Below are 27,624 nucleotides of genomic sequence, written 5' to 3' on the forward strand. Positions count from 1 at the left end.
TCCTGTCTCAAAAGAACAAAATAGAAATATATTCTATTTTTCTATTCTAAAACTCCTTTTAGGAGTTCACATAAGGTCAGAGAATTGTCATTGACACCTGGCTTGGAAAACTGGAACAAGGCTAACCTCTATCTCTGTAAACCTCAAGAACACCTGGGAAATGCCAACATTTAAGCAACCAGACTCCATCACCTGGGTGTATCTTGCATTCTAAAATAGCACAATAACATTAATTCACAGAAAGAGTTTAATCTTCTACTTCAAATGCTTTAAAACTATATACCAGATAGTTGCCTATGATTTTAATTAGTTATTAATTAATTAATAATTAAAGAAAGTTTTCATTATGTAGCCCAAGCTGCAGTGGAATTCACTGTGTATATCAGGCTGTCCTTGAACTTACACTATTCTCTTCTCTCAGCCTCCCACTCACTTGGCATTATATTTGTAAGCCACCATGCCTGGTGACCAATTTTAACCATGGCATACCAAGCCATCCACTTCCCTCCGTGGCCTTTACTACAACCGCTTTAGTCACAGAAGCATCATAAAATGTGACATTGTGACACTGATTTTGTCCTTGAAACTTCAGTGACTTTGCATCCTCAGGACAGTCACCTAACCTCATCCCTGGCCCTTTCTCTTTTTATCTTCTAAGGTCCATACTTTCTGTGCTGACTGTCACATCAGGACCTTGGCACTTACTATTTCTCTAACCACGTTTATTTTCCTTCACCTCCACCTTTTTGCCCTGTTTCACTTCACTCTATCTTCCTGCCTCCTACTGAACCTTCTTAATCTCAATTCAAATATTATTTCCTCTCAGAAAACTTTCCGGTTTTATTTTTTGAAAGGATATCCTTATGTAGATCAGGCTGGCTTTGAACCCATAGAGATCTGTCTGTTTGCCTCCTGAATGCTCAGATTATAGGTGTTCTCCACCACAACTAGAAAGAAGGCTTGTAACTACCATATCATCCATATATTCTTTTTGTTGTTGTTTTCTAAGACAGGATTTCTCTGTGTATCTGTCCTGGCTGTCTTGAAATTCACTTTGTAGACCATGCTACAAACTGGACTCAAACTCACAGACATCAGCCTGCTGTCTCCTGAGTGCAGGGATTAAACATGAGCCCCTAGGCCCTGCCCTATCCATACATTCTTCTAGAACTTGATTTTTTTCTCTTCTTGCCTTTCATCAGACTGTATTATAATTAAATCTATTTATCTGTATCCTGTTCTAGAGGGAAACAGACACAGCTTGATAAGGACTGGGTCTATATAGGCAATACCTATTAATTTATCATAATGCTCCTTTACATTTGGATACAGCATCTTTTTTGATAACTAATTCTCATACAGTTTCTTGAGAGACTGCTGTGTCTATGAAGCAATTATAATATAGAACTATGGTAAGATAATAATAAACTATAGTAGATGCTGGATTCAAATCCTCACTCACAATTTATTATTCAGAGCCACTTTTGGGTAGGGACAAAAATATTATGCAGAACTGTCTTGAGACAAGCCCTAGAGTCTCTTCTCAGCTAACCTGTCAAACAATACTAGTAAGAGACCACAGATGCAAGTGAAGGGAAAAGGCATTAGTACCCTTTTCTTATGCAAATTACTTATCCCTTCAGGATTTCCATGAGTCTGATTCATGTAAAGCATTTTCATTTAATAATGGACCACTGTCGAAAATGACCAACTTTATGCCTCAGAGGGCTGGATGGCACCCAATTCATAATGGGGAACTTAGCTGCCCTGATAACTTGGTGACATGTGGTCAAGCATCTACAGTCATTCTGCAAAACACTTCCATCACACACATGAAAAGATAAACCCATAAAGATGTCCATACACTGTACAGTGAACACCTAGGATTTCTGGAAATTTGGTTTCTTGTTTGGAGGGAAGGTTGTTGGCTGGTTGGTTTGGGTTGGGTTGAATTTTGATTTTCTTTTTGAGACAGGTTCTTATGGGGGTATACTAAACTTACTATGTAGCTAAGGCTGGCTTTGAAATCCTGAACTTTCTGCCTCCATCTCCAGGCTCTGGGCTTACAACTCCATGTCAGTCATGTTCCCCTCCTCCTGGGAGCAGTTGTCTGGTACAGTGACAGGCTGACCTGACAGAAATTTGGTTACAGTGAGGGTTGGATGAAGCACCTAGGAGCATCATCCTCTAGAATGTAACATGTGTAAATTAGATTCATATGTGTTGTTGCCTTTCTCATCAACAGTTTTTATGACTCTAAGAATCAAGAAGAGCTGCAGGGTTAGAGTCTCACAACAGAGTAATGCAGCCATGACCATTCAGGCCTTTACAGCCATTGAAGCAGGACAGTCTCCCCAAGCATGGTTGGCTACCATAAAAAGCTAAAATGTTATGCTCAGGATGCGAGGCTAAGCATTGCACTCAGAATCAGCTGCTTTGGACCCAGAGAAGAGCATGTCTGATTGCATGCGGGTTGATGCCCCAGGTCCTGCCTCTGAGAAAAAGGTATCGGACGGGTCTGATGCTCTTTGGGTGGATGACACCTAAATGAACATTAGTACAAAGTCCCAATTTATTTCTAATATCAGAGATAAGACCTCTACTCTTGCCTGATGCGTCTAAAACAAAAAGGGGGAACTGTAGAGAGCTGCAGAATGCTGTGCCTTAAAGATGGAGCTGGTTTCCGCCTTCCACCTTCCCGATGAGGAGTGCTCTCTGTCATGAACAATTCCACATTTGGCTAAGGCTGAGGATCTGGCTTGCTTCCATGTATATGGACCTATCTGCATTGCCCACGTGGCACGCTGGGGTTGGCTACCCAGAGGCTATTTAAGCTGTGGGCTGGCTTTCCCCAGGGTCAGATGATTGTTCAAGGTTCCTGAATAAACTGCATTGAAAAAAGAATCAAGAAGAACAATGTTTATTTTTAACAATTCACTAGGAATTTGTTTTTCTACTTGCTGCTACCCCTTTAGCTTTTGCTGGCCTACAAGTCTTATTGATAAGGCAGGAATTTGGAAATGGCACATTGGCATGTATTTGAAGGCCATTTGGGACTTCTGAGATGAACAGGAATGAAGAGCTCTCTTAAGTTTTTGAAACAGGATGTCCTAGTTAGGGTTACCATTGCTCTGACAAAACAGCAAGACCAAAGCCACTTCAGGAGGAAATGGTTTATTTGGCTTACATACTGGAATAATTTATTTATCCTTGTGTATGTGTATGAGTGCCAGCAGGTAAGAGGAAGTTAGAGAACACCTCTTTAGACTCACTTCTCTCCTTGCTCTTTGGAACTGGGTGTGTGATTCAGGTTATCATGATTATGCCAGTAAAGTGCCTTCATCTGCTGAGGCATCTCACTGGTTCTATTTGCTTATTTTTGAGATAAGGTCTCATAGAGGACATGCTGGCTGAGAATGGCCCCTTGAGGCCTAATTGGGATATTTCAGCTACTTCTCCTGGGCTGGATTTTACTCCCAAGCTCCATGTGTCTTTGTCTATGTGGGATATGCTGAACCTGGACCCAATTTCTCACAAGCAAAAATGAATGAGAACAATGTTATTTTTCTACATTCATCATACCTGGAAATTTGCCAATTATCTGTTACACAATGAATTTAAGCCCAAGGCTCATGAGGGTTATACTTGAGGGATAACTAGATATTCTTTCTGTTTCTTTGTTTGTTAATACTGGCTGGGTGTTTTGCATATTCTTGGTTGTCCTGGACTTACTTTGTAGACCAGACTGGCCTTGCACTCACAGAGATATCCCTGCCCTGCTTCCCTTAGTGCTGGAATTTACAGGTGTGTGCCAACATGCCCTGCTATTGTGGACATTCCTGATATTGGTTGAGTATTAAGAGAAGTACCAATTTATCCCAGTGGGATAGGACAGAACTAAGGCTGGAAGTCCACCAAAAAGACCCTGGCAGGTATTTTTTAGGCCACATGATCTTCCCTCCTTTAGTACTGGTCTTGTTTAGAAACCAAACTGTGTGCCTGTCCACCATTTCTCCTAACAATGTCTTCTGGGAACAAGAAGCCACCATCTCAGTGATCCTCATTCACCCTTTCTTGTTTACCTGTGTTGCTGTGTCTTAGTCAGGGATTCTATTGTGGTGATGAACCATCATGACAAAGAGCAACTTGGAAAGGACAGTGTTTACTTCAACTGACATTTTGTAGTCCACTAGCCAGAAATTCATGAGAATTCAAGGCAGGACCTAAAGCTGAGAGCATGGAGGAATGCTGCTTACTGTCTTGATTCTTGTGACTTGCTGGGATAACTCTCCTCCTCCTTCTTAAATTTTTAATGATGGAAACAAAAATATACCTAAAAGTGAAGCTTCTGGAGAAACCATTTGCTCTTCTCCTGTCTTATATTGTTCTTTGAACTTGATCTTGGCCTCCCACCTGGCCTTGCATTTCAGAGCTGTGTAGCTAAAGACATCCTTTTTGACAACAGTCTTGTCCAAGGGTATGTCCACAGATTACCTTGTGGGCATAAGGTGATTGTAGTTATAAATTTTCACAAAGGACTTGACCTTTCATCTTTTAGCAGTTTTCATCTGGTCCTGGGCAGTTGTCACTTTTTGAGGATAGTGGTCAATTCCAGCCATCAGGGCATGACAGGGTAAGGGCTTTCTGAGGTGCCATCACCAATATTCTTCACAGTGATGGGTTTGCATCTGGAGTGGCATCCAGCTAGGACGAGCAACACTTTCCCAAGTTTCATGAACTTGCCCACTTTAACAGCAAGCAGCCAGCACCCAGCAGAGAGGAAAGAAGGATTTTTTTTTTCTGGAGCCAGCCTTGTAACAGTATCCAGGATTACCAGCACAGCCAAAGAGTGACACTCCCCATAGCAACTTGAAGAGACCCCATATGGACTACCAATTAAGAAAACATACCACAGGACTTTCCCACAGGCCAGACTGATGGGAAAATATTCTCAGATGAAGTTCTTCTTTCGAAATGACACAAGTTTATGTCAAGTTGATGTAAATTAGCCAGCACACCTTTCAGTATGGAGAGGATTACAAGGAGGCTGTTTACTAAGCCATCAAGATACCTCAGTCAGTAAAAGCACTTGTTGCTAGGCCTGATATATTGAGTTTAATCCCTGGAACCAACATGGTGCATGGAGGGTATCCATTCCATCAAGCTGTCCTCTGACCTCTGTGAAGGAGAGTCTCTGGAAAGAAGTTGGGTCTGCAAAGACTCATTGCTTAGAGATGCAGTGATGTGCAGAGATGGAAAAGTTGCAGCCCAGTGCCAAATTGTACCTTATCTTGGAAGTCGTTTTTGCCTTCCATTAGCTATTTCCTTGCCCACCTATGTGTTGGACGAAACGTCCTGTAGTTAACAGATAAAAACCATCAGTTATCTGAGCAGACCACTAGCATCCACCAACCCTGAAGCTGATGATGTCATCAGATAGCATCTGAGACCTGGGGAAGTGACTCCAGCATCTTGCTGTCACTGTCTCTTTGATGAACCCGACAGTGTATTTTAAATTGGCTCTGGTTTTAGGGTTTTCTTTATTCTGCAGCTATAAAACATAAACATAAAACTACGTTAGTGTGAGAACATGAAACCTGAGCTGACTTATCTGCATGTTTCTTGGGCAGTCACTCAGTTTGGCTCCAGAATAAACTGAGTTTTATTTTCTTTGAGACCTGAGCTGTGCTTTTTGTGTCCATGTATACACCACTACATCCTTGTATCTTTATATTACCTCTCCTGCCTACACAATAGGAAAATGAAATGTAGTTTCTACAAAAAGATTTATTTAAATTTTTTCTATTATTTATTTTATGTGTATAGGTATTGTTCCTGTGTATCTGGGCACTTTGTGCATGTTTGGTGTCTGTAGAGGCCAGTAAAAAATAATAATAAGATTCCCTGTAACTGGAGTAATCAGCATTTGTGAGGTGCCATATGGGTGTTAGGAATTGAACCCTAGCACCCTGGAGGGACAGCCAGCATTCTTAACACCCAGGCAGTCTGTCTAGCCCAAGACCCACTTAGAAATGTCTATATGTGTATGTATCTGTATATATGAGTTTAAGAAGAGGTCAAAGAGGCTGTGGGATGCCCTGAAGCTGGAGCTACAGGTTATTAGCCCTCTTTGGTGGGTGCTGGGAAGTGATACATGCTTTTAACAGCTTAGTACCTCTTTAACTCCAATAAAATGTAATTTTCTTTTTTTAATTTTTATTAAGTTTATTCACTTTGTATCCCAGCTGTAGTCCTCATCCCCACATCCTCCCCACATCAACCCTCCCTCCTTCTTCTTCTCCCATGCCCCTCCCCCCAGTCCAATGATAGGGGAGATCCTACACCCCTTACATCTGATGCTAGTCTATAAGGTCCCCTCAGGACTGGGTTCTTTGTCTTCCTTTGTGGATTGGTGAGGCTGCTCCCTCCCCTCAGGTGGAGGTGATCAAAGAGCCAGCCCATGAGTTCATGTCAGAGATTGTCCCTGTTCCTATTATTGAGAAACCTTCTTGGACACTGAGCTGCCATGGGCTACTTCTATGCAGGGGTTCCATGTTACCTCCATGCATGGTCCTTTTTTGGAGTATCAGTCTCAGAAAAAAAAAAAAAACAGTGCCCTGCTCTTTTGCTTTTGTTGCTCTCCTTGTGGAGCTCCTGAAAATGTAATTTTCAAAAGCAGGTGACTCATGGATTTGTAAATTAACATAGTGAAAATGATCAAAAGCCATTTACAAATTTGATGCAACCCCAAACAACCCCCCCTCCATTTCTTTCTTCATGGAAACATTAAAACAAAAGCAAAACCAAACAAATGAATAAACAACAAACAAAACAAAAACTATCTTAAAATTCACGTGGAATCACAAAAGACCCTGGATAGCCAGAAGAACCATGAACCATGCTGGAGGAATTTCCATCCCAGATATCAAGATACCTTAAGAACTATATTACTGAAACAGAATGCTACGGACACAGAAACAGACATGGAGACTAAGGGAATAAGACAGAAACCCAAACATGAGTGAGCTTAGCTGCAGCCATGTAATATTTGACAAAGATACCAAGAAACAAACAAACAGCAAACAATCACTGGAAAAAGGCAGCATCTTCAACAGATAGTTCTGGGAGAATGGGATGTCCACAGGTAAAAGAATGAAATTGGAACCAAATCTATTACCTTGCACAAGAAATGACTACAAATGGGCCAAGGACATAAATTTGAAACCCAGAACACTGAAACGTCTAGAAAAAGAACACAGGCAGTACTCTGCATGGTGTAAGTGCAAAAAAAAATATTTTCTCAATAGGACACCATTTGCTCAAAAATTAAGGCCAACAATTAGTTTTATAAGTGGGACCTAGAAAAACTCAAAGTCCTCTGCACAGCTAAAGAAATGATGGAGTGAGAAGAAGCTCACAGAATGGGGGTCTTGCCAGTTATACATTTGACAGGTTTAATAGTAAGAATATATGAAAAACTCAAAAGAAACAAAAACAAAAAACAGAGAAAAAGAAAAAAAAAAACAAAATCAAAGTATTCATTTAAAAAAAAATGGGTCTGGGACCTAAACAGAGAATTCTCAAAAGTAGGAAAAAGTGGCTAAGAAATATTTCAAAAATATATAGTATGCCTAGTAATTATGGAAATGTGAATCAAAACAACTTGAGGATTCATTTACCTTATTCAGAATGTCTAAAAGCAACAAAACAATAAACAAGAATGCTTGAGAGGATGCAGAGAAAAATAAAGCCTTATTTGTTGCTGGAGAAATTACAAACTGCTCCAGCCACCCTGCAATTCAGTGTGGAGACACTCAACAATCTAAAAATAAACCTACAGTATGTGTCAGTTATACCACTCCTTGACACATGCCCAGAGGACTCACATCCTACTCCACAGCTCCCCACATAGCCATGTTCACTCACAATAGCTAGGAAATGGAAACACCTCCACAGCCCAGGTAGCCTTACCACGAGACCATCCTGCCTCAGCCTCCCAAGTTCTGGGATTACAGATATGTGTTACTATGCCTGGCATTTTCTCCTGAGTATTTTCTATATGCAGCCAGTTGTCTCTTTGAATATGGAGCATGTGGGTATGCAGCCAGACTCTCTTTACCACGTACAGCATGGTGTTTTGAATATACATGTGTAAACACACACTCACACTTCTGGAATTATTCAACTGAACTCATTAAAATAAACATTTCTTCACATATTTGTGTGTCTGTTTAATTATTAATTCCTTCACATTTATTTACTTACTGTGCATGTGCACAGGCAGGTGTAGAATCCCAAGCCAAACCAACTTGAGACAAGCAAGGAGTTCACTGACAGAAGTGTTTCCTCGAATTCAAGAACAAGTTTGCATCAGCCCTTAGGTACTGGCCCAGCTCTGTATCTCCTGTCCCCATGCCCTACTGTTTACCACCATCATTCCCAGATAGTTAGCTGAAAAATTGCTGGGTTGTTTTTCTTGTCAAGGTTGATTTGCTTCTTTTCTTAAAATTTATTTTATTTTATTTGGTGTGTGTGTGTGTGTGTGTGTGTGTGTGTGTGTGTTTGTTTGTTTGTGTGTGGGGGGGTATGTGCCCATGAGTGACAAATATGTCGTAATAGATGCCTTCTATCTGTATGTGGGTTTCTGAGTCTTGAACTCAGTGTGTCAGGCTTGCACAGGGCATCTGCTGAGGGATTTCCTCATCCTTGGTTCAGGCTTTCCACTTAATAATAATGACAGCAAATGTAAGCTAATTAACAAGAATAGGTTATTCATTTTGTACTGCCACCCTATACTGTAGGGTTTGGCACAGGATATGGGGACTTCATGGCTTGTGTATGCATACATGTTTATGTGTTATATTTGTAGTCTGTAAGGTAAGTTGAACTTTACATTTTTATTTATATGCACTGATTGTACAAAATAATTGGTTTCACTGTGACATTTTCATACTTACATATACTGCACTTTGATCATAGTTTCTTCCTGGAATTTTAATTTAAAAATTGTTTAGAAATTAAATATAATTCTTTCTTTTTCCTCTTTCCTTTCTCTCTCTCTCCAACCCCTCCCTTGTACCCATTCCCTTGCTCTTTCTCAAATTCCTTGCCTCTATTTCTTTCATTGTTGTTACCTATTTGTATATATATTCCTAAATTTATAAATACAGCATGCTTGTTATACATAAGGTGTGTATATGATTTCAGGACTGACCACTTGTCATTGGATTACCAAATTGGAAGCTCTTCCTGAGGAAGACTATTTCCCTGCTCTCAGAATTCCTTAGTTGCCTGTAGTTCTTCTAGCATTGGGGCCCCTGACTTTCTGATAGTCATCTGCCTGCCTCTTAGCACAAGGTGACACACAGAGGACATACTGGAAAAAGCTTACAAGATGGACAAATCCCAAGTCCTCTTTTTCCTGATTCTTTACACTCCTTGGCACAGGCCCTTGCTCACCACAGGTGTCTCCTAAGAGCTTATGTCCCAATGTTTCTTTCTCATCCTGGAAATGGAAGTTTACTTTGAAAATGGCTCTCTTGTTTGCCCGGCTGAACTGGAGCAACCCACTGCATGTTTGGCCAGTCTGTACACTGAGTGTTTTTGAGATCCGTAACCTTTCCTTTCAGATGATGTACTGCCTGGCATAACTGCAAGAGTCAGCACATCCAGAGTAGCAAGTATCCTCGGTTTCAGCTTTTCCTACTCTTCGGTTGGTGTAATTCAAACTATGACATCCACAGAGCCTCACTTTCTCAAAGTTTGATTTCTTAAAGATTGATAAAACTGGCAAGAAAGAGGGGGAGGGGCTTTAGATAGGCAAAAGGAGTCATCACCATAGACCTTTTAGGTATTTTACAAAGAGAATACTGTGATCAGTTTGTGCTTAATGAGTGCAGTGTACTAGATTGTGTACCAGAATGGAATACTACCAACCTGAAAACATATCTACAAAACAGATGAGGGATTTCACTTCATGTGGAGAGCCGAGACTCAGACGCCACTAGGTTGCGCTGACATCTCGCCCTCAAAACTGTAAACCTCCAGGGCGCATGCGTAGTTTGCGTAAACACGCTAAAGATTGCATAAGCACGCTAAGAATTCCGTAGGCACGCCGGTAAGAGTGAGCAGCCAATCAGGGTATTGACACGTCACAAGCCCGCTAAGCATGATGGGCCCAAGTCATCAGGCGGGGTAATAGTGAGCAGCCAGTCAGGGTATTCACACGTCACTCAGGTGCGACCCGGGCTTAAATAAACAGCGCCACTTCGGGGCCCGCCCTCTCCTCCGCTCTCCTCTTCCCTCTCCTCTTCCCTCTCCTCCTTCCCCGTTTCCCCGCCCGGGCCCCCACCCGGGGCCGTGGCCTGCGGGAAGCCGCCCGCGCCCACGAGGTGGCCGGGCGGCCCCTCTCCTTTCCTTTCATCGCGTGACTAATAAAGGTTTTGTTGCGGAAGAATTCCTGTGGTCGCGTGCATTTCTGCCGGCGAAACGCTCACGCGGCTCCCAACAACTTCATTCATTCTAGGTGGTCAGCTTTATTCTGGTTCCACAGCCAGACAATGATATCACAAGAAAAGTATAGACCAGCATTCCTCATGAGCTCATAAAATACCAGTAGATTTCCAAAGTGGTTGTACAAGTTTACATTCCCATCAGCAGTGCAGGAGGGTTCCCATTTCTCCACATCCTCTCCAGCATGTATTGCCCAGCATGTACTGTTTTTGATCTTAGATATTCTGATTTGTGTAAGGTGAAATATCAGGGTTGTTTTGATTTGCATTTCCCTGATGACTAAGGATGTTGAACATTTCTTTAATTGTTTCACTGCCATTCTACAACCCTCTACAGAGAATTCTCTGTTTAGCACTGTATCCCATTTTTAATTGGATTACTTGATTTGTTGGTTTTTAACTTCTTTACTTCTTTGTATATTCTGGATATTGGCCCTCTATCAGATATAGGGTTGGTGAAGATGCCTTCCCAGTCTGTAGGCTGTCCTTTTCTTCTGGCAACAGTGTCCTTTGCTTTACAGAAGATTTTCAGTTTCATGAGGTCCCATTTATCATTTGTTGCTGTTAGATCCTGTGTTGTTGGTGTTCTCTTCAGGAAGTTGTCTCCTGTGCTAATGAGTTCTAGGTTTTTCTCCAGTTTTTCTTCTACCCTATTTATTGTGTCTGATTTTATGGGCACAAGGGTCTTTTCTGAGTCTGATACTCCAACCGTGGACCATTCATGGATGTAACCTAGTTAACCTAGAACCCCTGATCAGATATAGCTCATGACAGCTCAGTATCCAAGTGGGATGCCTATAAAGGGGGACAGGGACAGTTTCTGAGATGAAGTTAGTGGCTGGTTCTTTGATTACCTACCCCTCAGTGGGGAGCAGCCTTGCCAGGCCACAGAGGAGGACAATACAGCCACTCCTGATGAGACTTGATAAGCTAGGGTCAGATGGAAGGAAAGGAGAGCATCCCCTATCACTGGACTTAGAGAGGGGTATGGTAGGAGATGAGGGACGGGAGGTGGGGGTAGAAGGGAATGAGGGAGGGGGCCACAGCTGTGATACAAAATGAATAAAATGTAATTAACATAAAAATTTAATTAAAAATACTAGTAAATTATGAACAATACTATATGAAAAATAACACCAATTATGACTAAATGGGACTAATTCCAGGAATGAGAGGTTGATTTATAATTCAAAACAGGGACAAAATATATCAGGGCAGCGGGCCCTCTATGAAACTGTTTCTCCAACCAAGGAACATGTAAAGATATAACCTAGAACCCCTGCTCAGATCTAGCCCATGGTAGCTCAGTAACCAAGTGGGTTTCCCTAGTAAGGGAACAGGAACTATTTCTGACATGAATTCAACAACTGGCTCCTTAACCCCACACCAAGGGAGGAACTGTCTTGCTAAGCCACAGGGGATGACATGGCAGCCAGTCCTGAAGATACCTGATAAGCTAGGGTCAGATGGAAGGGGAGGAGGACCTCCCCTATCAGTGGACTTGGAAGGGGGCAGAGAGGAGATGAAGGAGAGAGCATGGGATTGGGAGGGAATGAAGGAGGGGGCTATGACTGGGATACAAAGTAAGTAACATGTGATTAATATAAAAAATAAAAATTAGTTCTCTGTCAGATAAAGGGTTGGTGATGATTCTTTCCCAATCTGCACGCAGTCGTTTTGTTTTGATGACTGTGTCCTTTGCTTTACAGAACTTTTTAATTTCATGAGGTCCCATTTATTGATTGTTGCTCTTAGAGCCTGTGCTGTTGGTGTTCTGTTCAGGAAGTTTTCTCCTGTACCAATGAGTTCTACGGTATTCTCCACTTTTTTTTTTTTCAATGCAGTTTATTCAGGAACCTTGAACAATCATCTGACCCTGGGGAAAGCCAGCCCACAGCTTAAATAGCCTCTGGGTAGCCAATCCCAGCGTGCCATGTGGGCAATGCAGATAGGTCCACATACATGGAAGCAAGCCAGATCCTTGGCCTTAGCCAAATGTGGAGTTGTTCGTGACAGAGAGCACTCACCATCGGGAAGGTGGAAGGTGGAAACCAGCTCCATCTTTAAGGCTCGGCATTACGCAGCTCTCTGCAGTTCCCCATTTTTGGTTTAGATGCATCAGGCAAGAGTAGAGGTCTGATCTCTGATATTAGAAATAAATTGGGACTTTGTACCGATGTTCGTTTAGGTGTCATCTACCCAAAGAGCATCAGACCCGTCTGATACCTTTTTCTCAGAGGCGGGACCTGGGGCATCAACCTGCATGCAATCAGACATGCTCTTCTCTGGGTCGAAAGTGGCTGACCCTGAGTGCAGTGCTTAGCCTCACATCCTGAGCGTAACATTTTAGCTTTTTATGGTAGCCAACCATGCTTGGGGAGACTGTCTTGCTTCAATGGCTGTAAAGGCCTGAATGATCATGGCTGCATTACAGTGTTGTGAAAATCTAATCTTGCATATATACCACAGGAAAACCAAGGAGACCAACACCAGAAGGCCTGCTAACACTCCCATGCCCGCCCATTCCTTCAGATGATTCATGGCTGCAGCAATCCATGATGAAAATCCTGTGGCTAGTCCTGCGTCCACTCTGGTAGAATTTACCGTGACAATGGCCACTCTCAGCTGCTCCATCGTAGTATCGAATTCTCCAGTCCAATTACCTAAAATATAGCTCGACAATTGTTTAGACAGATTTGCAGCACAAGAAAAATTATCATGTTGTATGCTAGTGACTCAAAGTCCAGCATACTTTCATTGACAGCCAAGTTGAGCGATTTGCCATAGGGTATCAATTTGCTCCTGCACGAGGTCAATCCTCTGAGTGAACACCATCAAGCCTCCTTTTAGCTGAGCATTAATTTCTTTTTGTACATCTAAGGCATGAGCTACATTGGCTAAAAGATTATTCGGGGTCTGAGCAGTCTGCACAGTATGACTCATGGCTGATGCCGCGGTGGTAGCTCCAACAGCCACCAATGAGTTGGCAGTAACAGTGGCGGCTGTAGTTCCAAGATCCCTTTTCTGTCTGAAGAGAGTCATAGCGTGAGGGGCATCAACGGGCACAGGCACCCAGTGAGGCATGCGAGTGACCAGGGCATATCTAAATTCACTAGCATTCCAGCATTGGGCAAAAAAGCAAGTATCATCACCACAATTACTTGGCTCTATCTGGGTAACAATGAATAAAAATGGGGGATATACACAAACAGGTGTGGACTTATAGCAAATATTATGAGAAGCCTTAACCCCTTCGCTGGAACATCCTGCATCAGTTCTAGAACTAGCAGTGGTGGTGTCTGAGGTCTGAGTAGGTTCAGAAGACCATTGCCCCCAGGGGAGAGACGTGCTCCATGTAAATTGACTAACTCCATGTTTTCCTCCACTTTTGAAAGTCATTTAAGGTTCTTAAATTATCTTTTCTTTTTTTTTTCTTTTTCCTTTTTTTTTTAATTTTCATCAATTGCACTTTATTCATTCTGCATCCCCCCCATTAGCTCCTCCCTCCTCCCCTCCCAATCCTACTCTCCCTCCTCCCTCTGCATGCATGGACTCCCCAAGTCCACTGATAGGGAGGTTCTCCTCTCCTTTCTGAACATAGTCTATCAGTTCACATCAAAAGTGACTGCATTGTCCTCTACTATGGCCTGGTCATTTTCATGGAGTCCTTGAACTGTTCTGATTGTATGTTTTGAGAGATAGATCAGTTTCTTCAATTGTATCTTCAATGCCTGAGATTCTCTCCTCCATTTCTTATATTTTGTGGGTGATGCTTATCTCTGTGGTACTTGATCTCTTCTCTATGTAGTCCATTTCCAGAGTATTCTCTGTGTTTACTTATTGATTCAAATTCCCGCTTTCAAAATTTGAATAATTTTAATAATTTTCCTCAGCTGTTAAATTGTGGTTTCTTGTATGATGTCCTCTCTTTGTTTTCCTTGTATTTCCCTGTATTTCTTTGAGACATTTGTTCTTTTCCACTTTATATACCTCTAATAACTGCATAAACAGAGATTTAATGTCCTTTTCCTGTGTTTCAGCTCCATTAGAATATCCATTGCTCTCAGGGCTGGGTTCTGGTGGAGCGAGGATGTCTTGGTTTTTGTTCACTGTGTCTCTATGCCATCTGGTTGTCTATAACCTTACCTGTTTTTCCTAGAAACTGCAGCAAAGATTGGATCCTCCTGTCTTTGCACTTTAGAGTAGGATTCATGAAAATGTCAAATGTGCAGTTCAGATGCTAGCATCTTGAAGGGCAGGGCACAGGGCAGTGTATGGTCAAATAAACATGTAGGGGCTGGTGAATTGAAGGACAGTGGTGTGCATGCACCAGAATCCTGAATTTTGGAGTGCAGTTACTGGTGGTCATCATTAGCAACGTGCAGGTGCCTCAGGTGGCATCCATGGGAGTACTCAAAATAAAGCTGGGCTGCCACATACAGACCTGCCCAAAAATGTGCTCCTCATACTCAGGTTCCTCTGCGCTCTGCATTCTTGGATCTGGAATCTCTGTAAGTCTATTGTTCACCTGGTGTCCACAGGGTGACCAGAAGAACAGTGGCTTGGTGGCTGGGATGCTCTCCCAGTAATCCTGAAGCTGTCCCACAGGGAGCAGGAGGGATCTGAAGTCTGGCTGCTAGAGAGAAGAGTCACTGGTACTGGGATCTAAACTCACTGGAGTATGTGAAGGGCCAGGTGGCCCAAAGTTTGCTGCTCCTGGATCCCTGAGATGGCCCCAGGGGACCTGGATCAGGTTGACTTCATTTCCTGGATGACATGTCCAGAACAGGAAGAAGCAAAGTTGATGGACTGATCTAGCCACCTTCAATACACTGGTCTCAGAGTCTCTGAATCTCTGCCCCTTCAGATTTGGGGCACACTGATCTCCACCATCTTGGAATCTCCTTTTCTTGATCTTTCATCCTTCTTTTCTTTTTTGATGGGAGACTTTTGTGATCTTTTGACTTTCCTCATGGGTCTGTTTATGTCTATTTAAGTTGTTGAATTATTGTTGAATTCATCTTTGAACAATGGTTGCTTGGGAAAATATAAAACTTATCCATCTCATGTACATTTTTAAGCTTACTGGAATACAGTATGTTTTAAAAATGTTTCCTTAGAATATTCTGAATTTCGTTGGTTTCTTTAATAATGTTTTTCTGTAAATTCTGATTCTGTTAATTTGAGTATTCTGTTTTTTCCTTCATTTACTTGAGATATGGGTCTCTCAATTTTGTTTCTTCAGAAAGAGCCAGCTCTTCCTTTTGTTAATTCTATGTATTGTTTTATTTGTTTCTGTTTTATTCATTTCTACTACAATGTTATTAGTTCTTTTTAATATATTATTAATTGTGTACTATTCCAGCATCTGCTAACACCTCTCCTCCCAGCCTCTCCCTTTCACCTCACCTCCCAACCCAATGTGCCCCTCCTCTCTTTCTTGTCAAAAATAAAAAAGAAGTCTCCCTTGGATATCAACCAGCCTTGGTATATAAAGTTGCAAGAAGATTATGTACAACTTCTGTTATTGAGGCTACACAAGGCAGTCCAATTAGGAGAAAAGGATCCAATGGCAGACAAAAGAGTCAGAGAAAGCTTTGGTCTTATTGTTTGGTGTCCCCACAAATACCAAGCTGCACAGCTGTTACATGTGTGAAGAGAGCCCAGATCTGTGACATGCATGATCTACTGTTGTCAGTGCATTCTCTGTGAGCTTACACCAGGAGCCTTTCTGTCGGGGAATCCTGAGCATGGAAAGGAAAGGTCTTTGCCTATAGGGTGCTCCAGAGAGGAGATGAGAGGTCAGTGATGAGAGGGAGTTAGTCAGCTGAGGTGGTCAGTGGACTCTAGCAGCTGACTTCTAAAATACAGACCTTTCTTTGGTTCTGACTTGTTGACAAGGCTTTCTTTCTTTATACAAGTTTCAGAGTACAAACAGATTATTGATTATAAAGTGGTACAGAATGGGTGTTTGATATTTTTTTCATTAGATATCCAGGGTTAAAAGCTCAGTTACAATTTTAAAAGTACACACAGAACATACTTGATTATCATTATTAGCCCTATAACTCTACTTTAAGGAATCTAAAGAAGGTCTCCTTCAAAGAAAACACATTTCCTATATGAAATCGTGTTTTAAGGCTGGCATTGTTTGCAGTATGAGTGCAGTCCAGAAAAACAGAAAATACTTTAACTGCTCTTTTTTATGCATAGCAAATACAAATAAATAGCTCCCTTTGCTATATGTATCATCATCTATGCTACAAAGTAGAAAAAGTTTATTTAAGTCAATCTATCTTATTTACTAAATTTTATTTCATTGGGAGTGAACCCTCTGTGACCTTCTAGCTTTAAACTACATTTTCAGAGAGCTCTAAACTGACAATATAAGGATCTTAAATTTATACCTGAATCATCAGGCCTCTCAGGGCTCTCCCTCTCATATTGCCTTTGTTTACCTTGCACCAATATACTGTTTAGGGGCACATGCCCCAAGAAAATTCCTGAAATAATGGCCTCATCTCTCTCATTTGCTTAACTCTGCCTAATCATCTCCAGGGCATAAAGAATATTTGCAAACAGTGGACAGATAAAGATAAGTTTAGTATTTACATAAGACTCAGGACTCATCAGGCCTAGCTGCATTGTCTTCCTCTATGGCCTGGTAAGGTTGATCAGGAGATGTAATCAAGAGCCAACCACTGAGTTTATGTCAGCAACAGTCCCTGTTCCCCTTACAATGCAGCCAGTCCTGATTAGACCTGATAGGCTAGGGTCAGCGGGAAGGGGAGGAGAACCTCCCTATCAGCAGACTTGGAGAGGGGCATGGGAGGAGATGAGGTTGGGAAGGTGTGCAGGGAATGAGCAATGTTGCTACAGCTGTGATGCAAAGTAAATAAACTATGATTAATAAAAATTCCTATTTAAAAAATAAACACAGACATATTTCTGTAGAAGAAAAAATAGAAATTGAATCGTAGTGCAGAAAGTCCCCAATAATGCAACACACAGACAAAACAAACAAACAAACAAACAAACAAAAAACCAAACAGAAGTTAGAGATAGAAAAACAATGATGGCAATAGTCTGCTCAGCTTTGCTGGAATACCACCAAGCAACTGTGCTGGCTCCATGACTCTTAACAATTTTAGTGAATACGGCTGTGTCATTATCTATTTCTGATTTAATAGTTTATGGATATATGGTATCTATGACATATAGTCATTTTAGTCTTCAGAATATTACTGGAAGAACAAGAGTGAGAATTAGAACAATTCCCAGGATTATTCTGGAATTAATAATGAAAGACAAAGAGTCCTGTCCTGAGTCAAAGGATGTAAAAGACTATAGAATTTTATTTGCAATTTCCACAGCTGAGATAGGTAATGATTGATCTGAGCTTATCATTGCAATTTGTTGATACAAGTGTTGCATATAACCTCCAAATCAGAACTGTTCCATGGAGATGGGACCTATCTTACTCCCATGTTACCTTAGAAAAATTATAGGAGTGGGATAACAAATATCCACTGAAACAGTGAGTAACAAGAAAAATGAGGTGAACTCATGATGATGGAAACATGAAAGTGCATTTTATACACTGATATCATCAAAATAAAATATACACATACTTAGAAACTCAAAGTATACAAAAAACAATTGCAGGCTTACTTGACAGTATTACTTTATCTCAATATGAGTAAAATAGATTTTACTGCCCTAGGGAAACTGGTTAAGCTGTTGAGCAGAAAGCTTATTTTTAATTAAACAAAATATACAGTAGAAATGGGAATTATAAAGAGTTCATGTCCTTGGCAATAACAGGAAGCAGAATATACCAGGGCACACACATCATTGGAAAAGCAGTCTAATGAATTAAATGTGCAATGAATAGATACCTATATAAGGTGAAATATTGATCCAATTTCTCCACACAGATCAGCACGAGTGCATCCCTTGCCCAAGTCAAGAGTACCCAAACCCCGAGAGAAACCACTGCCTGCCCAAGGCAGTGACCTTCCTTTCCATTGAGGATCCTCTGGGCATGGCTCTGGCCTGCATAGCTATGTGCTTCTCTATCATCACAATTGCAGTTCTGGGGATCTTTCTCAAACACCGAGAATCAGCCACTGTTAAGGCCAATAACCGGACTCTCAGCTACATCCTGCTCATCTCCATTCTTCTCTGCTTCTTCTGCTCCTTTTTCTTTATTGGTCACCCAAACACAACCTCTTGCATACTGCAACAAATAACATTTGCACTTGTGTTCACCTTGGCTGTTTCCACTGTTTTGGCAAAAACTATAACTGTAATTCTGGCCTTTAGGGTCATGAAGCCAGGAAGAACAATGAGAAGGTTGTTTGTCTCAGGTGTCTATAATGCTGTCATTCCCATCTGTGTTCTGATCCAACTCATTCTCTCTGGAGTCTGGCTAGGAACCTCTCCTCCCTATATTGACAAAGATGTACACTCTGAATATGCTCATGTCATCATTTTATGCAATAAGAGCTCAGTTACTGCTTTCTACTGTGTACTGACCTACTTAGGGACCCTGGCCCTAGGGAGCTTCACTGTGGCTTTTCTGGTGAGAAACCTGCCTGACACATTCAATGAGGCCAAGTTCCTGACATTCAGCATGCTGGTGTTCTGCAGTGTCTGGGTCACCTTCATCCCTGTCTACCAGAGCACCAAGGGAAAAGCCATGGTGGCTGTGGAAGTCTTCTCCATCTTGGCCTCCAGTGCAGGACTTCTGGGATGCATCTTTTTCCCTAAGTGCTACATTATTCTCTTAAGACCTGATCAGAACTCTTTGAGATGTATTAAAAACAAAAAAATAGCAAATAAAAATTGATCATTTTGATGTATTAGTTTTCTAATAAAACCCATTAGTATACTAAAATTAAATTATGTATATACTTTTAAGTAACCTTTTTCTGAAATGTATATTTAAACAAAAACAAGAGCTCCTCACTTTGTCTCACAATCACAGACATTCTATTTCAGAATAAAAGCTGCTGCTGAAAACACATTTTAGTAAGTTATGCATGTTACTTATTAATTTATGGACAATATATATTCAAAATGTAATTACATGATAGTAATTGAGATAAATAGTACATGAAGTAAGTACTTGTTTTCTTTGTTATTTTGGGGAGTATGACAGGGCTTTGGGTGGTATTTGAGATTCTTCTATAGAACAGGGATGAAAATCAATGTTGAGTCATTTTACATATGTCTAGGAAAAGAGAGCAGGGCTAGGTAGTAGATATTTTTTCCTTTTATAAAATTCCTTACTCTGATTTTTTGAATGGCTCAACCTGTATAAAATACACCCCCCCATTCCAGAGATTGATTTTCTAGTTTCCGTCTGATACAGATGACCTGGCCAAGTCTCAGACTACAGGGGGACTTGAACCCCCTGGAAACGAACTCACAAAGACAGACCATTTAACACAACGATACACAAGACTCACAGAACAAGAAGCCGGCCATCTTACCTCCCGATGCTGGGTCGGTGGTCCCTGGGCAGGGGTCTCAGATCCCGGATGAGCCCCCAAATGAAAGACCCCCGAAGGTTGTCTTCTGTCAGGGAGACCCTGTACCCAAAGATCAACGAGTCCAGTTGTTCGGATGCAACCAGCAAGAGGCTTTATTGAGTACACGGGTACCCGGGGCAACAAAGTCTCTTGGAAGACTTGCACGCCTCTCGGTTGGGGTGACGGGTTTTTATAGGGCTCGGGAGCAGGAAGCAAACTAGAAGGAGCCGACGGGCTCGGACTTCTTTTCCGTGCCTCCTGGGAGACGTCTCAGGAGTGCCTGGTAGGGGAATCATTTGCTTCCCCGTCTGAAAGGTAACCCTTCTTGGGTTCCCTCCTGTCTGGAAACACGAGCCGAATGGGACTCTTTGGGGCGACGCCCCTGAGAGAAGTCTACTTGCTTCATCTGGGAGATGGAGGAACCGGACCTCCGACACGGTCTCCATCTGAATTTTTGTTTTTGCTTTGGCGCCGATCTCGTACCACGCGGTTTGTGTTGTCTTCTGTCTGCCTGATTTTTGTCATAAGTGTAGTGAGTGTTATTTGTCTGTCTACCTTTTGTTTTCTGTTCTGAAAGGTCTCCCGAAACTTGTTTAAAATGTGTGCCTATGCGCTTTATTAGATCCATAAGCGCATATTGTATAGGTTGCCACGCGGTCTAAAGTGTCTCAGTGTCTCGCCGCCATCTTGACTTCACCATGTGATTTTATAATGTAACCACCATCTTGGTATTGATAAAAGAAAAAAAAAAAGAAAAACCTTGGTCAAATAATTCTCATTTCCTTCTAGGTTAAAAGGATAGCTTATTTTAAATTGGTATTGGTTTTAAAAATTAAACTGCTTGCACTGGTAAATTCTGGTTTTAAAATCTGGTTTTAATCTTAAAGATTATGTTTATGCCTTGTGACTTCTACAAAAGGGGTACTTTGTTTTAATATTGCAAAAACGGGTTTTAAAAAATTGTTTAAAGTTTATCAGACATTTGGGTATGACTATGACTGAGAAAATTGCAGTTTTTGAAATGTATCTTATGGAGAGCTGTTTGTTTGATAAGCTGCTTTGTTTATAAAAAAACATGTTTACACCCTCTTCTTTATCTTGAGACAAAGAAAAGGGGAAGTTTCACCAAGTTCCTTAAAGCTTGTTCTAAGTTCCTTAGAGTTTGGTTGTTACCTTTATGTTATCAGATGCAGGAAAGTTATTTTAAAAGAAAAAAAATTTGGCAGTTTCAGAACTCCTCTTTATAGTAATGTAACTTGCTTTTGCTTTGCCTATAAAAAGCAAATCGTACGTAGACTCTGGGCTTCAGCAGGATCATGTCAGAATGGAAAGGATTTTAGTGAGAGTTTTTATGTCGTCTGAAAAGCAAGAAAGAGAGCAAAAAAGTAAGCATGTCTGGTTAAGCCAGAAAAGAAAAGCTGGAAATCTAAATGTATATAGCATGTTGCAGAAGGTTAGTGGATGTGTTATAAAAAGCCAGAGTTAATATGATTTAAAGAAAAACTGTATTTTAAAATGTTATACTTCATTTAAAAGGCTGGTGATTCCTCATTACAAAATGTTTTTTATGCTCTTTTAAGGAAAAAATTCTAGCTGATAGGTTTGGTATGGCTAAAATAATTACAGTTTAAAATTGTTCTGTTATGCAGTTGGTTCTAAAGCTTGTTCGATTACTGGGAACTTTTGGTTGTGGGGGATTATGGAGGCTCCGAAGTGTTTGCTGTATCATCAGCACCTAATGGCCATTGTGGGGGATTATGGAGGCTCCGAAGTGTTTGCTGTATCATCAGCACCTAATGGCCATGTTTGGTATTGTCAGTCACAGCCTGTGCTAATGCTAGCACATGGCCAGCCGCCTTGATGGTTCAGCAATAGAGAGCTCGTAAAGCTGTAGTTTGGCTGCCATATTTGTTTAAGACTTCCAGCTGAGTTCAGTTACACGTGGTCAGCCACCATGATGGTTCAGCAATAGAGAGCTGGTGAAGCTGTAGTTTGGCTGCCATGTTTGTTTAAGGATTCCAGCTCAGTTCGGTTACACATGGCCAGCCGCCATGCTGGTCCGGAGATATGTTTAGTCATTAGTGCTAAATGCAAAGCTTTTGAATGTTCAATTTTAATGCAAGTGGTAGGAGCAGCAAGATTAGCTAGCCTCTCTATAAACTGTATCCGATTAAAAGGTTTGCTTTGATTTTAGTTCAGAAAGAACAGATTTAAAGTCATGCTAAATACTGCAGTTGAGCCTTACCTAGTCTCTTGTCTATTTGTCTTAAAATATATACTTCTAGGACATGCATCTCGAAAATATGCTAGAATCAGAGATCATAGCATTCTGTTTTATAGGACACAGTTTAGAGCAGATGATAAAAACAGAGTAACTCGGATATGCTGGCCCTCAAGCTTGTCAGAAATCTGAATTAGGCATTTTAACATGTGTAAGCTTATTGTGACAGGAAGTCCCGCAATCCTAGCAGTAGGTCCCCCAAGGTCTCCGAGAAGATTTGGGCACAACGACAGATGAATGCTACTCTGGATTGTGGTATGCTAACCACTGGGCAATACTGCCTCAACTGGCCCACTGCTAAGGCCCAGCCAAAACTGTGGACACCTGGAGTCAATGTTTCACATTGCTAGGGCGAGGTGAGGCCATTCTCTCGTTTCTTTCTCCACAGAAACAGTCTCTCATCTTATGTGCCTGGCAGAACTGCGTCTGTTCAGGATGCTGAAACACAGGAGCCAGGGACACTGCCTAGGTAATGGGCTAACTAGTCATCCCCGTCATTTTGATTGGCACATGGATTGGTATTTATTTAGCTTATAATTTATCCTTCTCAGGTCTCTGAACACCTTGACGGCTATGCTAAGCTTACGGTAGCTTTGCAGCTAGAGAAAAGACAATTAGATCGACTGTTAGCTCATTGATCAGCTCATTAGCTAGAACCACAGAGTACTAGATATCTTATTTAGAAAAAAAGACAGGTTTGCTTTGCTCACAGGACTCATGTCTTAAGATAAATAAGTGGAGCTTATATAGGGTCTGAAAATATAGGAGTTTAGGTTGTAAAAATCTAGAGTGTTATTATTTAGTTTAAAAAAATGTTTCAGGGTTGATAAATTCAAAAGATTGGAGAGTCTAAGTAGTTTTTTTAAGATATAATTATAAATTATAAAGAGATAAAAATATTTTAAAGCAGATTAAAAATGGGAAATATTTTAAATTTCTCCCCCCTTTGCTACTGTTGTGCTTATGTTATAAAATTTTAAAAGTTCAGAGTGTTGGCATTGATCAATAGAGTTCTGATAAGTTGATGGAGCAATAACTGCTTATTATTCAGTCACCATGTTAAGATTTTAATTTCCTTTGTTGGCTTCTGAAGATAGACTAAAGGTGCTTCTCGTTATTTTAAAAACATCTGTTTAATGTGTGTATCTGACCCAAAAGTCATAGCTTTTAGTATGGTATTCTTAATATCTGCCATTTCTGGGGTAGATTTTGACACAGAAATATCCTAAACCTATTCCTTCTAGTTGCTTTGTTAAGGAAAGTTAGCATCCAGGCTTTAGCACTAAAAGCCAGTAATGTATTTCTGCCTAACTTTCCAGTGTAAACATAAAAGTAAAAGTGAAAACTAAAAGTATATGCTGAGTGTATAAAAATAGCCAAGCTTCATTCGTGACTAATTACAAACAGCTATGCCCACAGAAAAAAAGAAATGTGTTACTGTGGACACACTTAGGTGGTGTATAAAGGTTATAAAACAAACAGCTAACTGATACTCATTCAGTGGGATGCAGTTTTACCTGTTCCTCTCAAAATGTTTGATTTGCTGATATGTTACTTTTCTGAGTATTTAAAATTATGTCTATTTCCTTTTGTGTACTAAAATTTCATATGAGTTTCAGGGATGTGACCTCGATCTGGCATAGCTCAAAAGGATCGCAGATGAGATTTTCCCTGATCTTTCCCATTTAATAGACAAATTTTAACTCCTGTCTCCAATCTGAATTTGTCTCAGCAGATCTTCACCTGTTTAACTCTGTCCGGGATCAGCTGTGGACTGCAAGCTGAGATCTGGACTTCCTGGAAACTGACATGATTGCTCCCTGCCTCTTCGGGTGGATCAACGAACCAGATGCTTGGGACTTCCCCATTGCCCAGGCTTTGACTGGCATTTCAGCCTTCCTAGCCCCTGATGCCTACGGTCCAACGGTCAGCTCGAAGAAGCTCCAGAAGACGGATCTACGCCCAAATCCCCCCTAGCAGGCTGAAATGCTAAGTCAAAAGGGGCTCCCTGGCAATAATGCTGGGGGGACTAATGGTTGGGGGCATAGCCGCAGGGATTGGGACTGGGGCCACCGCCCTATCAGCGACCCATCAGTTCCTACAACTTCAACAAGCTATGCATGCCGATCTACAGGCGTTAGAAGAATCAGTAAGTGCCTTGGAGAAATCCTTGACCTCACTGTCTGAGGTAGTTCTACAGAACCGTAGAGGGCTAGATATCCTCTTTTTGCAAGAGGGAGGACTATGTGCGGCTCTAAAAGAGGAGTGCTGTTTCTATGCCGATCACACCGGACTAGTCAGAGACAATATGGCCAAACTTAGAGAGAGACTTAATCAGAGAGAAAAGCTCTTCAATGAAAGACAAAGTTGGTATGAAAGCTGGTTCAATAAGGCCCCCTGGTTCACCACTCTTGTTTCCTCTCTTATGGGCCCCTTAATTATAATTCTTTTAATTCTACTTTTCGGGCCTTGCATTCTAAATAGGTTAGTTCAGTTTATGAAGGACCGGCTCTCCGTCATACAGACGTTAGTGCTAACCCAGCAGTATCATCAACTCAAGCAGCTGGAGACGGAGATTGACTCTCCCTAGACCCGCAGAATGAAGGATTCCATTCTAAGCTAGAAGAAAAATGGGGGAATGAAAGAATAAAGTCCTAGCATAATGCTGACCCTGCTCACAATCTGCCTTCCCGCCTTCCCGGTTCCGGGTACGTGACCCTGCTCACAATCTGCCTTCCCGCCTTCCCTGTTCTGGGTACGTGACTTAACTACGGCTTTGTTCAAACCACCCAATCAGACCCCTGTAACTATGCTTCTCGCTTCTGTAACCGCGCTTCCTGCTCCCGAGCCCTATAAAAACCCGTCACCCCAACCGAGAGGCGTGCAAGTCCTCCGATAGGCTTGGTCGCCCCGGGTACCCGTGTATCAAAATAAACCTCTTGCAGTTTGCATCCGAAGGCTGGTCTCGCTGTTCCTTGGGAATCGGGGTCTCCCCGTCTAGATAGGCTCTTGGCAGTCTTTCAATATTAGGATCATTGTTAACCATTATATTAAATATATGCCTGGTTGCCAGTACCTAAATAAATGATTTAATGCTGTTTCTTTCTGGCCTATATATTTGGTTTGGCCAAAATAGTCCATTTTTGCTGAGGGCTGCAGGCTAAGTTTAGTTCTCTGTTTAAATGCTAAATAAAACTTTTGTCCTTTAATTTTTTGCTGTTAAGTTTTAATACAATATAATAGGATTAATAAGATTTACTAGCCCCTTTATAAATTATGTTTAATTAAAAGTTTTGCTTTGATTTTAATTTAAAAAGAGCAGATTTAAAGTCACGCTAACAGTATAGTTGAGTACAAGATTGAGTTTTACAGAGTCTCTTTGTTTAGGTTGTGTGTGTGTGTGTGTGTGTGTGTGTGTGTATGTTTAAGGTTAAATCTAAAATGGATAACAATAAATTTGACCTATATAGATCCACCTAAAATTTGGCTCTAAATCATACATTTAGAAAATATGCCAAAATTAAAAATTATAATATCCTGTTTTATACAATACAGTTTAAAACAAATAGTAAAGCTAAACAAAGAGTAACTCAAATATACTAGCCCTAAGACTTGTCAGAGATCTAATAAATATGACATTTTGACATATGTAAGCTTTTTATAATAAAATCCAACCTATTGAGGCACAAAAAAAACCAAATTAATTCAGTTTTTAAAGGTACAACTTATAGTTTTTCCATTTAAAACAAAAGTCAGCCCAATTGTTAATGTTTTAACGGTATTTACTAATGGTCCATTATCTGGTGTTGCTGCCTATACTTATAAAAAATTATTTCTTTTCAAATGTCTAGCACATCTATGCAAATAGCAGAGTTATCTACAGTGTTGGCAATATTTCATAGTTTTAGTAGGCAGTCTTTAAACATTTTTACAGATAATACATACGTAGCTCAATACTTACGTAGGTTAGAGACTGCAGGTCAAATTCAGACATCTTCTCCTGCTAAAATTTTATTTTTACAAATTTAAAATTAAATACTAAAAAAACTTTCTCTTTTTTATAGGACATTTGAGGGCTTATTCTAATTTGCCAGGACCCCTGTCTAAAAAAAATACATTGACAGACAAAGCCACCAAAGTTTATTGCTCACAGTTAAAAAGAGCCCAAAATGCCCATAATATACATCATCTTAATAGTCAAACCTTGAGACTTAAATATGGGTTGACTAAAAAACAGGCCTGTAATATAGTTAAGGCTTACAGTACTTGTCCTCAATTTCATCCTGTTCCCCGTTTGGGAGTCAATCCTAAAGAATTGTTTCCAAATCAAAATTGGCAAATAGATATTACTTATGTTCCTAAATTAAAAAAATTAAAATATGTACATGTTTCCATTAATACCTATTCTGTATTTATTTTTGCTACTTCTCAACCAGGAGAAGCCACAAAAAAATGTCATTACTCATTGTCTATAGGCTTTTAATGTTCTGGGTGTTCCAAAACAGTTTAAAACTGACAATAAAAGAGCATATACTAGAAAATATTTTAAAAGATTTTGTCAACAGTTTCAAGTTTCTCATATAACTAAAATACCTTATAATCTTCAAGGACAAAAAAAAACGTGCCCACTGTACAATTAAGATTTACTTACAAAAAAATAAAGCAATTATATTTTCTAAAATTAAAAAAAAACTAAAAAATAAACAAAAAATTTACTTACAAAACAAACAAAAAAGGGGGAGCTACTCCCCTAGACACCTAAGAATCATCTTAATCATGTTCTTTTCATTCTAAATTTTTAAATTTTGAATAAGCATGATAAATCTGCAGCAGATAGATTTTGGCATACAAAAACTAAAAAAACAAAACAAAAAAAACAAACAGAAACAAAAACAAAAAACAACCAAAAAATCTTTTGCATGGCATGGACCAGACCCTGTACTCATTTAGGGATGAGGAGCTGTCTGTTTTTTCACAGGAAAATGATGCAGCTCGATGGCTACTGGAATGCCTGGTTCGACAATTGAATGAGGAGTTTTCTCCTGACAATGATAATGATGTCAATAAAGACCCCTCCAGCCAGGATGACTGCTTATTGGACATACATTCCTGATCCACCTTTATCACATCCAGTTTTCTGGGATGATCCAGAAGTCATTGTTTATGTCAACAACACCTGGCTGCTGGGTTTTCCTGCTTTTGAAGAAATGCAAGTAAAACAGACTCTTAACTTTTCAGGAATGGAAAGAGGTCATCCTCTTTGCTTTACCAGAGAGAGTATTCATCAGGACTGCTT

The 27,624-nt window shown here is 40.6% G+C and overlaps 1 pseudogene; it reads right to left on the bottom strand.

The window, feature by feature from the left end:
- Positions 1-4,333: 4,333 nt before the first annotated feature.
- Positions 4,334-4,741, bottom strand: LOC132651146 (large ribosomal subunit protein eL27-like; annotated as a pseudogene).
- Positions 4,742-27,624: the final 22,883 nt, after the last annotated feature.

This window comes from Meriones unguiculatus (genome assembly GCF_030254825.1).
Source record: "Meriones unguiculatus strain TT.TT164.6M chromosome 13 unlocalized genomic scaffold, Bangor_MerUng_6.1 Chr13_unordered_Scaffold_40, whole genome shotgun sequence".
Taxonomy (NCBI): domain Eukaryota; kingdom Metazoa; phylum Chordata; class Mammalia; order Rodentia; family Muridae; genus Meriones; species Meriones unguiculatus.